The 11,407-nt window shown below is 43.6% G+C and overlaps 1 long non-coding RNA gene across 2 annotated transcripts in view; it reads left to right on the forward strand.

Moving 5' to 3' along the window:
• LOC116082393 overlaps positions 1 to 3,658 on the forward strand; it is a 28,213-nt gene extending 24,555 nt beyond the window's left edge. For both annotated transcript variants that reach the window (XR_004115279.1, XR_004115278.1), the window contains exons 2-4: positions 750 to 787; positions 2,341 to 2,464; positions 3,489 to 3,658. This is a non-coding gene — a long non-coding RNA (uncharacterized LOC116082393). The remainder of the gene's footprint in view (positions 1 to 749; positions 788 to 2,340; positions 2,465 to 3,488) is intronic.
• Positions 3,659 to 11,407: the final 7,749 nt, after the last annotated feature.

The following is an 11,407-nucleotide window of genomic DNA, read 5'->3' on the forward strand; positions in this document are numbered from 1 at the left end:
ATGTGTATCTGAGGCTACTCTCAAACTCATGGTAGTCCTCTGGCTTCAGGTTCTCAGTGCAAGATAGATTACAGGGGCAAGCCACCATGTCCAGGTGTATTGGGAAACTGAACTTCTCTAGGTCCTTACCAAATATGAAATAAGTGGTTAGTTTCCTTAAATAAAAAAGAAGCAAATAAAGTGTATAATAAACCCTACTACCTCACGGTACTTAAAAATACTAGCATCTAACTGGAGAGATGGCTCAGTGGATAAGAGCACTGACTACTCTTCTGAAGGTCCTGAGTTCAGTTCCCAGCAACCACATGGTGGCTCACAACCATCTGTAATGGGATCTAATGCCCTTTTCTGAAGACAGCTACAGTATACTCATAAATAAAATAAGTAAATCTTAAAGAAATACTAGCATCTATTTGTCCTAGCTGTTAATAAGCATATTTTGGTACCCATTGTCTAACTTTCCTCTAGCCCCTCCTTATTCCCATTTCCCTTTCTCCAGTGCCCACTGTTCTCCACTGTTCAATGCAATAAACTTTTCTCAGCTTCCACATTTTGATGAGGATATATATCCTTTGCTTTTCTCTGCCCGGCTTATTCCAGTTAGTGAGATACCCTGTAGTTCCATCTCTGTTGTTACAAAAGATATCATGTCATGTATTTGACTAGAAGACATTGTGTTTTGTATATATTCTTATTCTTCCATAAACAGAAGCCTTAGTCAAAGAGTCTCAACTTTTTTTCCCCTTCAGAGGCAGTAGGATCACACCTAGGACCTAACACCTGTTGGGTAAGTGCTCTTCTACCAAGCTATATGACTTCCCTCGAGAATCTCTACTTTTTACTTGGAGGCACTGTCAGAGGGCAAGGGAAAAGACACTCAGAATAGAAGAGTGAACTAGAATTTGTAGAATATCAAATTCTGGGTTTCTTTCTCTTTTTTCCCCCCTAACCATAGAACCTGGAGCAAATACTTTAACTTCTCTAAATCTCAATTCCTTATCTCTAAATCTGACGGGATAATATTTATCAGACAGACTTGCTGTCAGGCCTAATGATGTTCGGGAGTCAGAGATAGCCTGTCAATCACCGGATAGTAGAATGCATACTTATCACAGCATTGCATATCGCAGAAAGACACAGCAGAATAGATGCACAGATACCAACTCAAACAAGCCCTGTAAACACAGGTGCTTAGGGGAAAGGATAAATATTGAATCACTTCTATAAGTTAGGCAACAAAAGAGATGCATATCAAGTATACATTATGTTTATATATTAGGATTAGAATGGGAAAGAAGAACAAGATAAGAACATGAAAACTTCAGACATAAGTAAATCACTCAGAGTGGTAAAGGTCTGTGTCAGACTATACTAAGAAGCTACGGAGCCGACACCCTGTGGACAGGACAGTACCATGTGGGAGCCTAGCAGCACCTCCATATTACTGTTTCTTCATCTGCAGAATTGAGTCCTGATGCTTTACAGAGCCACTGAGAACAATCAATGCCTCTTTCAAAGGTGCTGTTCCGTGGATTCTGACTAACATACGACTGCAAAAGTCACTAGAAACTTCTGGAGAGTTTCCATAAGTAAAGGAGTCTTTGTGAAGGATTTAGAACAAAAGTGCATCTCAGAGAGAGAAAGGAATTATATAGAAAATTCTCACCATAGCTGACCCACCCCAAGGAAGAGGGTTGCTCTCAAGGCTCACACTGTCCTTAAAGGCAGAGGAAAATGGCCTTGGGATGTTCAGCCTTGTGATGGTTATCTTGACTAAGTTTGGAACCCCCAAGGACACACCTCTGGGTGTGTCTTCAAAGGCATTGCTAGAAGGGGTTAATGGAAGATTTATTAATTCACCATCTTTTAAAAGAAATATTATTTATTTATTATTATTTATATGAGTACATTGTAGCTGTCTTCAGATACACATCAGATCCCCACTACAGATGGTTGTGAGCTACCATGTGGTTGCTGGGAGTTGAACTCAGGACCTCTGGAAGAGGGCAGTCAGAGCTCTTAACCTCTGAGCTATCTCTCCAGCCCTTAATTCACCATCTTGAACGTGGTTGATACCAACTCAGAGGTTGGGGGCCAGGCAGAATAAAGAAAGAATAAATGAGCTGGGCAGTGGTGGCACATGCCTTTAATCCTAGCACTTGGGAGGCAAAGACAGGCAGATTTTTGAGTTTGAGTTGAGGTCTGGTCTAAAAGAGTGAGTTCCAGGACAGCCAGGGCTACACAGAGAAACCCTGTCTTGAAAAACCAATAATAATTAAAAAAAAAAAAAGAATAAATGAGCTGAATATTAGTGTTCATTTCTCTCTGTTTCCTCACTAGGGATGCTGTGTAACCAGCCACTTCATACTTCTGCCACCATTGATTGCTTCCCCACTGTGATAGACTGTGCACACTCAAACTGCAAGCCAAAACAAACCCCACCCTCCTTAGCTGCCTTTCCCAGGTATCTTGTCACAGCAGTGCTAATATCTCGTCAAAGAAAGCAGATGTAAACAAATAATAGACACTAGCAGAGTGTTTTTAAGGTTACTCATGTCTGTAAAGAATGATTCCTTCCTAACTCCCTGCCTCAGCTTCCCTGTGCACTGTGCAGAAGTATCTCTGAGTTTGTTTTGATTGGGCAGTCCCTTACAGAAAAGAGATCGTGAATTCAGTTTGCTCATGTTTCTCTTTCCTAAAAACAAAGCTATTCTGGTCCTCTGTCATCTGACTTGTTTCAATAACAGCATGTCTAGTACAGAAAACCACAGCCACACATCTGCTGCTAATAAAAGTCCCTGATCAGCGATGCCCATTGCCTTTTAAAATGCATTTCCTTTGCTCCCAAACTGGTCGTGGACATGGCCATAGCTTGTTTATGTTCTCATCAAGACACAATGGCCATTGTGTTTATTCCAAGAGGAACAAATAACCAATTCGAATCTGTGTCAGCCACTGAAGGTTACTGCACTTTTGAGCCTTAGTGACAAGTTGACATTCTCATTTATTAAATTGCTGAATGTGCAAGTTTAAAAATTTTGTAACATTTTCAACTCTTGGTAAAACTTGGTTGCAAATCTCAAGGCTAAATGACATTTGATAAGCAAAACAGACACATTTCCAGTAAAAACAGATTCTTAAAAGCAGCAACTTTAGGAGTCTCTCTCTCTCTCTCTCTTTCTCTCTCTCTCTCTCTCTCTCTCTCTCTGTCCTTCTCTTTCCTTTTCTTTCTTTTTCCAGGAAACATTGATTTAGAAGACCTGTGAGCTTTGACTTAAGGAATAAGCTACTACTGTCTAGCCAAGAACTTCAGCAGGTTCTGGTCCTGCTTGCAGGTCCCTGGGTAAATGAGTTAAGGAGAGACTGCCATCTTTCCTGTAGATGATATTGTTCCTAAGCAAAAATCAGACGGGGGTGTGTGTGTGTGTGTGTGTGTGTGTGTGTGTGTGTGTGTGTGTGTAACTGCTTGTGCCACTCTTATTTTCCAGGTAGAATAATGAGGAAAGTAAGAAAGTTTCCTGTGAAGCTGGGAATGAACTTACTAACCAGAAGAGGACAGTGGGCTATGCATTAAGAAACCCAGAAAAGACAATGAAGATGAGTTACAAGGTCAACTGCAAGGTCAGAAAATAGAAACTTCTGGCACAAAGTGGCATGTCCAGACAGTCTCAGCATTTGTTTCCATAGACTTCTGTGTTGGGCACACAAGGGGTGCACTGGCTGATTATGTGTGTCAACTTGACACAAGCTGGAGTTATTACAGAGAAAGGAGCCTCCCTTGAAGAAATGGCTCTATGAGATTCAGCTGTAAGGCATTCTCTCAATTAGTGATCAAGGTGGGAGGACCCATTGTGAATGGTGCCATCCCTAGTCTGGTAGTCCTGGATTCTATAAGAAAGCAAGCTGAGCAAGCCAGGGGAAGCAAGCCAGTAAGTAACATCTCTCCAAGTAACATGACCTCTGCATCAGCTCCTGCTTCCTGACCTGCTTGAGTTCCAGTCCTGATCTCCTTTGGTGATGAACAGCAATGTGGAAGTGTAAGCTGAATAAACTCTTTCCTTCCTAACTTGCTTTTTGATCGTAATGTTTTGTGCAGTAATAGAAACCCTGACTAAGACAAGGGGTCAAGGGGTGACTTCCCATGAACTCTTGGAAGGTTAGTGGAGAATGGAGGAGTAAAGACACAGCAAGCTCTCTACACAGCAGTTGGGGGTATAAACAGCAATCACAAAGTGTAGGCCTGCGCCCAGCAGCAGCTCTGAGTACTAAACAGGCTGGAAACCAAGCGTGCTTCTTTCTTCCCTTAATCCTTACAGAGAGATTTCCCACCCACCAGGGGAGAGCATCAGGTCAGGCAGTGGATGTGAGACCTTCCTCAAGAGGTACTGGCAGGTGTCTTGTCAATGCTAGCATAGAAGAATGTGGGTAGAAATAAATTGAGGGGGGATACCATGCAAGGGTACAGGGTTGAGGGGGAGACAAGAGTTATTAGGAATTCCTATTATTTTAATTCTGATCTCATCTGCACCCACAGAGTGTGAGCCTCGAAACACTTTATTTTCCATACAGAGAACCAAGGAACACTAATTGTGCCCTGATCAGCTCAATAGCCAGTGGCAAGAGGATCCAGAAGATATCCAGGTCCTGGGGACATGAACAGAGTCTGGACTATAGTCTGATCATTAGTAGATGTGGCACAAAGACAACAGGACCCTTGGAAGAGCTGAACAGAGTGCATCTGACCAAGGACAGTTGAGGATGTCAGTAAATGGCCCTCATATTCTTTCTTGGACATCATTCATTATTTCCCAAAGGCTCCAGTGAGCCCCTGTCAAATGCCATGCACTGTTTTAGGTATAGAAGAAACAAGCACAAACAGAAAGGATAGAAAGACACTGTCCTCCTTGACCTATGCTTTTAAAAAGCTAGCAAAGAAGATACAGTTTCAACCAACACATTATTTGGAAAGTCTCATGTTTGTGTCCCAGGCTGGACACAAACTTGGTATGTGACTGAGAATAACTTTGAACTTCTGATCTTCCTGCTTCCACCTTCCACAGGCTGAGGTTACAAGTCTGTATCACCATACTCAGTTTATGTGGTGATCAGTTTATGTGGTGATGGGCATCAAAGCCAGAGCCACGGGTATGCTGGGCAAGCACTCTGCCAACATAGCTACTTGTACTGGATGGTTCTGGGTGCCAGCTTGACACGAGTTAGAGTCACCATAGGGAAAGGAACCTCAGTTGAGAAAAATGCCTCCACGAGATCTACCTGCAGGGCATTTTCTTAATTAGTGATTGATTGGGGGGGGGGGTCCAGTCCATTATGGGTGGGGCCATCTCTGGGTTAGTAGTCCTGGGTTCTATAAGAAAGCAGGCTGAGCAAGCCATGTGGAAGCCATGAGAAGCCATGGCCTCTGCATCAGTTCCTGCCTCCAGGATCCTGCCTTGTTTTGAGTTCCTGTCCTGACTACCTTCAATGATGAACAGCAATATGGAAGTGTACGCCAAATAAACCTCCCCAACTTCCTGTTCAACCACAGTGTCTCATTGCAGCAACAGAAACCCTAACTAAGGCACTACTCAAAGAAAAGCTTTTTCATAAGTTATATATAATAGAGTCTAAGAACAGAGAAGGACTGGTAGAGCTAGTGCCTAGATCTAAAAGTCAAAGGGTTCTTCCTAGAAGGAGCTCAACTTCCATGTAGGGAAACCACCTGACTGGCTATCCCTACCTTCTCTCCCTCGTGTGTGTGGTGTGTGTGTGTGTGTGTGTGTGTGTGTGTGTGTGTGTGTGTATGTGTAGGGGTTATGTCTCTCTCTTTCTCTGTATATGTGTATGGGGGTATGTATGATCAGATTGTGTCTGTGATTGGCTGAAACACAGGCTCCACAAAACAAAACAAAACAAAACACCAATACTAAGTTAGGTATTAGCTTGTCTACATGCCAAGCTAGGATACAGTTTGCTAAATCTGCACTAAAATGTGAGACAGCCCCAGGCTTGCCTGTTTACTTTGTTCTAACACTACATTAGCTGGTAATGAGCATTAAAATATAAAGCTGAGAAGAGGGGAAGAGTGTAGGGAGATAGTCTGTGAGATATTTGGGAGAGGGGGAGGGAACCGGTGATAGTTCCCCTTCAGATGTACTGAAGACATGAAGAAGGCTGTGGGGGAGCATATGGGAAACAGGCATATGTGAACAGCCTTCTACCCAGAGCAGAGAACACATTTAAAGACGATAGGCAGGAGCATGCTGGCCACGGTGGAGGGACGGGGAGAGGCATGAGGCATCTGACTAGAAAAAGGAGAGAAGATGGAGGAGGCCCAGATGAGGTCCAGAAGGGGACACAAGTCCACCCCACAGTGCATGGAGACCATTTCCCTCTCATCTCTTCTTAACCGAGATTTAACAAACAAACAAACAAAAACCAAATCAACAAGAAATGGGGGATGCATGTAACTTGTATGGCTGCCCAAAGGTAGAATGGAGAGAATGCCTGATGGAAGCCAGGCAGCTGTCTTCCTGTGTATGGAGATGTTTCACAGAGAGAAGTCATTCAGCTAGACGCTTGCTGCATAGCGAGTACTGAAGCGTCAGGGCCCCTTGTGGGGATCTTAGTCTCCTTAATAAATGAGTTTAGGAATGGTCAAAATCAAAAGCCCAAGGACAATTTTATTAGAGTTTAAAAGAAAAATCCCAGGGCAGGCAAGCTGTAAACCTCAGCAGTCGCCCAGAGGAAGAGAAAGGGGAACGGGACTTTAAAAAAAGGACACACAGTTGAGTTGAGCCAGCATGGAAGTCAAGAAAGACAGGCATCTGCATGGTCAGGAATGGACGCTTAAGCCAAAGTGTCAGGCAGTAAGTGAGCTTAGAGAAGAGAAGAGAACTACCATTGTGCTTTCTTGCATGGCGGAGAGAAGTGTGCAGGTGCAGGAAGCTGCAAGCACAGCTCTGTCTGGAAAAGACTTTCTGCGCTGAGGTTTTGTATCTGTGACTTTTCTTGGTACTCCTGACCAAATAGCTGATGAAGCAACTTGAGGGAGGATGGATGTATTTTTGGTTCACAGGTGGATATAGACCATCACAGAGAGGAAGGCACTATGACAGGCTAGAGGGAGTTGGGGCTGGGAGTGTGGGAGTAGGAGAGGATGGAGAGTAGGGGGAAAACAGATATGAGACAGCAAGCAGGCCTGGCTATAAACCTACGTGACTCACTTCCTCCAGCCAGGCCCCTACCTCCCAAACATTCCATATCCTCCCTAAACAGGCCCAGCAGCTGGAGGGGGCCAAATGATGAAACACCTATGCCCATGGCTGATAGGTCATTCAAACCACAAAGGATGAGTACATACGGGGAAGCCGGGGCAGAGCAGAGGAAAGAAAGCTCTCCTACTTGCAAGAGGGATCGTTTTGAACAAATGAATAGCGCTTCAAAATCTCTGTAGTTTGTGCACCTCCCACCTTTGCCTCCAGCAGACATCAATCACCCCAAATCGAACTTTCCCGAAGAGAGAGGAGTCTTCAAGTCACATCCTGGATGGAGTCTGGAACTCAGAGGGGACTCCTATTGCCCAGTTAAGAAAATATCAAGGAAGAGGTTTTTTTGTTTTTGTTTTTGTTTTTTAAATGGCAACAGGTTAGTTTAGACCCCTACCTAAGTATCCATTCTTCCATCTTCCAACTTGAGTCGCAACGAGGCCACCCCAGGGCGACATATTTGAACAAATGGCCAGAGGCTAGCCACCGGCATGATGAGAAAAGGGTGCTTGAGCAAGGACATGCCAAGTCTCTGGTCAACAGAATCATTCTCTAGGCCTCTAATCTAAGTTCTGATGTAGATTCTCCAGGGCCACCACTTGGTTTGCCATTGTTACGCCCTGCTAAGGCCGTAGGGCAAGGAAGGGGGTCGATGGGTTCTCAGTCCTTCCATCCTGGTTGTCTTCTGAGATTGGATACAGTACAGCAAGCCTACTCTGGAAAGGACTGAAGACTCTTGACTCACCCCCATTAAGAAACAGTCTCTCTCTCTCTTCTATTTTTTTTTTCTTTTTAAAATTATCTTAGGACATTGTATGTCTGATACAAAGCCAGACAAATTAGACTGTTAACTGATATCTATAACCAGACAGGATGAAACTTGTCTCCTTCGAGGTTTAAAGGTAGCTTTTACCATCGGGTTGAGATTTGCAAGGAGAAATTCCCAAGCCTTGAATTTCCATTGGGGATCCCCCTGAGAAGAAGTCAGAACTCGTCAGGTGCCAGCCTTGCAAGTGAAGGGGGACTTGACCACCGAGATGTCTCTAATAAGTGACAAAAATCATGCGGGTAACAACTTGACATTTTTCATGTTCAAGTCTCTATTGAAATAGAATGCACAAATTAATAGTCTTAGGAGACCTGTGTGGAAGAAAACCAGAATGGGGATCATGAACCCCATTAACTCACTCGTCTCAAGACTCTAATGAGAAGATCACTGGGGAATGGAGATGGGGCAGGATGTTCAGGACATGCAGATGCTTTTAAAAGCTCACAAGCATCCATTTTACAAAGACACATAGCAGTATCCTCTGCTGAGTGTGCGTAACAGTCTTAAAAAATGACAGCTGGCCCCGTCTGGAGAAGAAGCAACAAGGTCTCTAAAGATACTGTTTGCGTTGACAAGTTATCTGGTTTTTGGCTTTTGTTTCTATAATCCTATGCAGATTGTAACTCAGAATCTATTGTTCTATCAGATCAATTTCCACACAGGTGAAGCATGGAGTTAAAACTACACATAAAATTCAGTGTAGTCTGCTAAGACCTCCACAAGGATCACTGAGATTCTTGGGGCCTGGGCATTGGAGATGGAGAACATGCTTAGGAAAAAAAAAGTCTGCTTGCTGATTATTTTCTAATAAAACTGTTCATTCTGTCAGAAAGTGGGGAGAATTAAATGCTAACAGATTTATTTAAACCCGGTTATACTACTCTGCAATAGATTGATTTAATATCTGCTATTAAATCCATGGTGCTGTTTCGATGGATAGAAGTCATCTGAGCTGAAGCTGTCCACCTCTACAGCATGGCTCTACAGTTTTACTGTTTACAGCTTGAGGAAGTTATACACTGTAGGACACATGCAGAGTTTTCACACGCTCGAAAACCTATCCAACAACCTAATAATAGATCTGAGGAGAGTTGGAGGAGAGGAGGTGAATCAAAACACATTGTAGAAATCCTCAATGAACTGATAAAAAATAAAGTATGACACAGATTAGAAATTAACATAGAAAGTTGTACTAGTAGCCATCCTGGGTAACGACTATGAGGTATAAATAACTACTTTATTTGTAGTTTAGCTCTAATCCACCCCAGCAACCTTGCCAGGCAGTATTAATATTCCTATGCTTAGATGATAAAGTAGAAAGTTGTCAAAGTTTCCCAAGGTTAATTTAAGCTTTAGCCAGGATTAGCAAAAAAAATATATGGGCAGGTGGGCATCCAAGGGCAATATGTGCACTTAGCTTAGAGGCCCTGGGTTTAACTGCAACACTAAAGCAAAATGAAATAGTATAGAATCAAGATTTGAGCTTGAATCTTCACTCCTAACCTACCAAGATGATTATCCAATGCTCACAGACCTCTTTACCCTAACATAGAAGGTTTCATTTCCTTTGCATTGCTGGAGCACCCAGGGCCAGCTCCAGGGACTCGAGGCACACAAACTTCAGGGCCTGTTGAAATGCAGTTGCAGCTTCCCGGGTGAGCTCCAGAGCTAGTTTTCAAGTTAGTTGATTTCAAGAACCAGCAACAGCACCACGAGGTCTTACAGGTGCTTTAGTATAACTCTTCTTAACACACATGAGCATAGAGAAAAAGCATTGTAAGAGGCCAGGGAGATGGCTCAGCAGACAAAGGCATCCGAACATGGGTTCGATCTTCCGTACTCATAGTGGAAGGAGGGAACTGACTCCTGAAAGCTATCCTCTGACAACATGTGCACTGTGGCACACATGCACACACTAAATAAATATAGTTTAAGAATCAAATATTACAGACTGCATTTTAAAAGTAAACTGTGTGAGTTGACAGGAGCGACATGGAACAAGGCCTCTGTGATAACCCCTACCCTCACCCCACCCCCCTAAAAATGTAACAACTTAGACAAGAAGCCACCAAAGAAAACTCTTAAAACATGTGACAGGGATGCTTATATAGCCCTCCACAATCGATGGCTTCCAGTGGAGGTGCGGGGAGGGAAGGACTCAATTTTATTCAAGGAGCAGGCCACTGAGAGCTTGACCACGCTCCAGTGAGTCTAAACATAACGCACCTGGGACTTCTTCTTTAATTTTAATTTTTACCTTTTTGGGGAGAGGTGTCATAGAGGAGGACAGACACGGAAGGACTGGGAAGTGAGTATGATTGGGGTGTATGGTGTGAAACCCCAAGAAAATCAATAAAAATATTATGTTGAAAAAAAAACCCCTATGTATATGTGTGTGTGTGAGCAGGCTTGTATAATCTTTAATGTCAGCCTCCAGATACCTGTTTGGAGAGAGGGTCTTCCCTTGGCTTGGAACTTCACCACATAGGCTGGCCTATGGGGACCCTCCTGTCCCTGTCTCCCTAGCATAGTTGTTCTGGGCACACAGCACTGCTCAGATTTTTACGTAGGCTCTGGGGATCTAAACTAGTCTGCCCAGTTATGAGGCAAGTTCAGCTTTCAACAGCTGAACTACAGAGCATCCTCACACTTTTGTTACTGTGTTTGCAGGGTGATGCACCGGACGCTGGAAATGCATTGCAATTTTGGACTTCTCTATGCCTCAATTTCTTCATGGATCAAATAGGAAGTGGGGCTAACTCTCTTATAGACCATCTTATAAATACTCTTAGCGTCGTATCCAGGAAAGTTGGAATGTCAGAATGTTCGTTGGTCAATGTTTTAGTCCCATCCACACTTCTGTCTATCCATGTGAGCTGACAGGACCCTGCCAATTTGAATAATTTGCTTTTTTTGACTGAGAAAATACTTCATGCACTTCCACAGGCATATCTGACTGCTCCTCCTGAACCACCCAGGACCGAGTTACCTGAGGATAGCTCCACACAGCACCCGAGCCTCCCTGACATCTGTGGTTAAGTCTGCCAGCCACGTCCTCCCTGTTCCCGAAGCACTTGGCTCACGTCTCCTTGAATTATTAATTATCATCTGTGCCATGTTTTTGTTTTGTTTTTGTTTTGTTTCGAGTCTTGGGATTAAACCCAGAGCCTTGCAAGAAGGAAGCGCTCTACCAGTGAGCTTGATTTCCAGCCCTAGGCCATGTCTTAATGATCTCTGTTCCCATCCCAGTCCTCAGAACAATACTCCTGCATGATGAATGAGGGAAGAAATAGAGTGTCATTGAGCATGGTGA

The sequence above is a fragment of the Mastomys coucha genome, unplaced genomic scaffold, assembly GCF_008632895.1.
Source record: "Mastomys coucha isolate ucsf_1 unplaced genomic scaffold, UCSF_Mcou_1 pScaffold7, whole genome shotgun sequence".
Lineage (NCBI taxonomy): Eukaryota > Metazoa > Chordata > Mammalia > Rodentia > Muridae > Mastomys > Mastomys coucha.